Source organism: Chamaea fasciata, unplaced genomic scaffold, assembly GCF_029207755.1.
Source record: "Chamaea fasciata isolate MVZ Bird 193981 ecotype frontalis unplaced genomic scaffold, bChaFas1.0.hap1 SCAF_4, whole genome shotgun sequence".
Classification (NCBI taxonomy): Eukaryota; Metazoa; Chordata; class Aves; order Passeriformes; family Sylviidae; genus Chamaea; species Chamaea fasciata.
In genome coordinates, this window is record NW_027094089.1 from 81821483 (window position 1) to 81825367 (window position 3885).

The window sequence follows — 3885 nt, forward strand, 5'->3', positions numbered from 1 at the left end:
AATACAGGAATAGAAGTGAGGTAAAGACCACCCACGGTGTGTTTAAAACCTGCCCTAAAAATGATCAGTCATGATTTGGTCAGTGTGGTGGAAGTACTTGGATGAAGTCCTTTGCCACCACCTGAAGTCATCCCAGGCAGTTCAGCGCATCCAGGTGGGTGTTGGGGTTACAATTCTTGTAATGCACTGATTTTGGTTTTGGGTTTGGTTTTTTTTTTTGGTTCCCCACAAGTTTCAGTTTTTTTAGAGGACTTCTGAGTGCTTTAGTGTTCTTCCAAAAGTTAAAAACAAACCAAACATCAACAACCAAAAAAACAACAACAACAACAAAAAAACAAAAACAAAAAACTAAAAAACCCCCACCAAATGAGAAAAACCAGAGTGAAAGTTTGGAGCCAGAGTACCGTTAGATATAGATTTTAGGAAATTCATGGTGATTTTTGGGTATGTGAGATTTGGTCGTACTGTCAAATGTTTTAAAACTTCAGTTGTGCTAAACTTGCAAGTTAATGGTAGTTTTAGTAGATTTTGGATAGAGCTGAGAGCTGATACCCTTGAGTCCCTGCAGGCAGCATCTGCAGGCAAAACCTCTGGGTTATCTGGTTCCTGAACTACTCCATCATCCTGTGTGGAAGTATGCAACTTCGGCTTTGCTGCATCACTCTGAGACGACCAAAAGGGAAGATTAATTCACCTGGAAAAGGCTTTCTCTGCTTTGCATCCATATCAATTTCAGTGACTTAAGTTTTTTTTTTTTTTTTTTTGTTTTTTTTTTGTTTTTTTTTTTTTTTTTTTTTTGGTGAGAATGGAGGGAGTGTTTAAACTGAAAACTTATGGAGCACGGCAATGCTGCAAACTTTTCTAAGCCCCGGGCAAAAAACTAAGCATCAGTATATTGCAGTCGGTTTGTATGGAATATTTGAAGAACTTCATTTTTATCTTAGAGCAGTTTAAGACTCTGGAGAGATATGCAAACCTCTTCCTTCTCCCTATGAAATAGGCAGGAGCAAATATGTATTGTTGCTTCATTCAAATACTTTTTCTGATCCTTTACCCCACTATTAAATAATTTCCAATTTGATTAATCCTTGTAGCACAGGGAAAGCTGTGTTCAATTCTGTTGTGAATTTAAATTTTCTGAGTGAATTTGAATAAGGGTGCTTTTCCAAACAATCTGCTTTGTCTTCATGAAGAAACTGTAGTGATGGATCTGCATCACTGTCACCTGTGGTGAGAGACTTCTTGCCCAGTCAGACTGTGTTTAACTTGTGTTTCTGTCAGGCCTTTGCTAGACTGGGAAACTGTTATCACAGTTTGGTTCCCACAGAGGTGTGCATGAACCTAGGCTTTGATAAGCTAATTAGACAGAGTTCTCTCGCTGAAATGCATCTCCTCGTCCTTTAATCAGCTCTGTGACTCTGCTCTTGGCTGCTGCGAATTTAAAGAGGTATTTTCTGTCCCTATCCCTCTGCCTGTTCCCTTTCCCTTGCTGTGCTCTGCGGTTTGCCTTTAAATATCTCTGGGGGTGGAACTGTCTGTGTGTTTTGCACCTTATTATGGGTCTGGGAGGGCCTCTGGGTACTGCCTTAAAAAAAGTTAAATAATAAAGCCGAGAAGAGGTGTTGCTTTAGCAGTGTATGGGTGTCCCAGTGAAGAAATGGAGAGCACATCCTCTTGGTCTGCCCTGGCTTCACCAGCTGGAGTCTTGGGAGATGTTTTGCAGACCCACTGTGGCAAAATCATCCTGTTTTCTTTATAACTTATATTGATGGTTAGGATCTGTGTCCCTTCGATGTTATTTTTTTTTTTTTTTTCCTGAAAAACGCTGCTGCCTTCTTCTTGAAAGCTGAGAGAGATCCCCAAAGCTTACCAGGCAGAAAAGCTCAGGGAGCTCTCAAAGGATATTGCCGCTTTTCCCTCTAACCTCTTACAGTCTCTACCTCCTCTGTTCTTTTTTCTTTCTTTGCCAGTAAGGCGCTGTGTGCAGTCTTTTGTGAACCTTTGTGGGCCAGATTTCTCCCAGGTGCCTTTTTTCCTCCTCAGTAGCTGCAGAAGAGGCAGTGGATCTGAGGGGGAGATGCGTTTTATGATTTATGACACTTTGTAAAGTGCATTTCGCAGCAGGATTGACAGAAGCTGGAGACTGAAGTCCACCCAGTTTTGGGGATGCAGAAGCAGGTAGGGGGTGGATCTGCCCCGGGTGACTGTCCGTGTGTCATGGACTGAGTGGGGACACCTCTGCTTGCTCAATCCTTGCTTCCCTGCCTAAACTGTCTGCATCAAGGGCTGGGGGCAGTGCCAGGAGAGCCCAGGACGTGTCTGTGCTGGGAGCCAAAGCCATTTTACACCTCTGCCACCTCTCCAGAAGCCATGGCAGGGCTCCTGCGTGTCACCGGGCTCCCTTATCAGCTGCTGCTCTAAAGCTGGGCTTACTTTGACAGCCCTTCCTCTTCCTCCATGGGCTGCCTGCGGGTGGCGGGGGTGTCAGCACAGCTCGCAGGCTGAGGAGCAGGGGTTTGCTCCACGCACCCTTGGCACTCGCCTGCTCTGTCAGGCACTTCAAACTGGGCTCTTTCCCACGGTTTGTCTCTGCCCCTGCCCCTTTCTTGCCTGAGCCTGAGGGCTGCAGCTCTCCAGCCACCTATTTATATGGCCCTCATTTGTCTTAGTCTCCTTGGCACTTATATGGCTCCCACTGGCCCGGGGCCTGAATGCCTCCCAATCCTTAATATATTTATCTTCACACATGCAGGCACACACGCATACCTGTGGGGTCAGGAAGTACCAGCGCTCCCATTGTACAGATGGAGGACATTAAGTGGTAATTGGCTGAACTGGAGCAGGTGGGGATGGAGGAAGGCTGCTCTCACGTGGTACGGAAAATGTCATCGCAAGAAATCACAGTGCAGCCCTGGGAAGAGGGTTGTCCCCGCTCATACATGAGCCTTGCAGCCGGTGGAATGTGAGGTCCTGGCCGTGCCCTGTCCCTGTTTTGGCCTTTTCGTTCTTCAGTCTTGTTTTGAAATACTTTTGTCCCAGTGGCAGAACTTCAGATGCAAAGCTTCTGTCAAATTGCCCAGCCAGGACGGGGGAGGGAGGTTGGAGTCCTCTTAGTCTGACAGTGAAAGCAAAGGATCTTTTAGTGTCAGGGTGCTTCCCTCTTGCTCGCTGGGTTTACTGTTCCTGGAGGGGGGTTTGTCCCCTCTTTTCAGTGGCTTCAAGGTGGGGCTGGGCCCAGCAGTCTAAGGCACCAGCGCGGATTTGCTTTGTCTCGCTGGAGCACTCCGAGCAGACTGTCTGCTGGGGACGGAATTTCTGGCAGCTGATTCTTGGCCACACTGTTCCTTGGCAGTGGCTTTCCCGTGGCCTTTCCCAAAGATGGCAATGCTGCCAAGCACATCCCCAGACGCTTTGCAGACATGACCGAGCCCTCAGCAGCGTCTTCAGCACACAGACACCTCGTGGCGTTTGGGGAGCTCCGCCAGAACCCTCCGGGGGTCAGAGGTGCCCCTGTTCTGCTCAGGGTGCCTCCTCCTGCGCCCGGGGCTGGGCTGGGTGTGTGGGAATGGCGAGGGGAGAAGTCAGGTTTGCTGGGCCCGTGCCCGGCTCATGGAGCACGGTGCCTAATTAGTGCGGCAGCTGCTCCCCGTTAGCCAGGCTTTCCTGAGGCGCCTCAATGTTCTTGATAGCGGCTAAGGAGAGAAAGGAGGAGGAAATTGCATCTATATTTAATTAATACTGCATCCATATTTTATTACAGAGAGCCCTTAGGTGCAGGAAGATTCTCAGAGAGAACAATCGCTTTGGAGGGTTGAAGCTATTGAATGGGGCTGAGGAGGGGAACTTCGGTTTTAAAAACGACCCCAAATTCCTTCAGGGTAACCA

The 3885-nt window shown here is 47.8% G+C and overlaps 1 long non-coding RNA gene across 1 annotated transcript; it reads right to left on the reverse strand.

Annotated features, from left to right (window-relative positions):
* Window positions 1-1795: 1795 nt before the first annotated feature.
* Window positions 1796-3274, reverse strand: LOC136289013 (uncharacterized). The gene is made up of 2 exons (XR_010720694.1): window positions 2767-3274; window positions 1796-2066 (listed from the first exon to the last, which is right to left on the reverse strand). It is a non-coding gene; the product is annotated as an uncharacterized lncRNA (long non-coding RNA).
* Window positions 3275-3885: the final 611 nt, after the last annotated feature.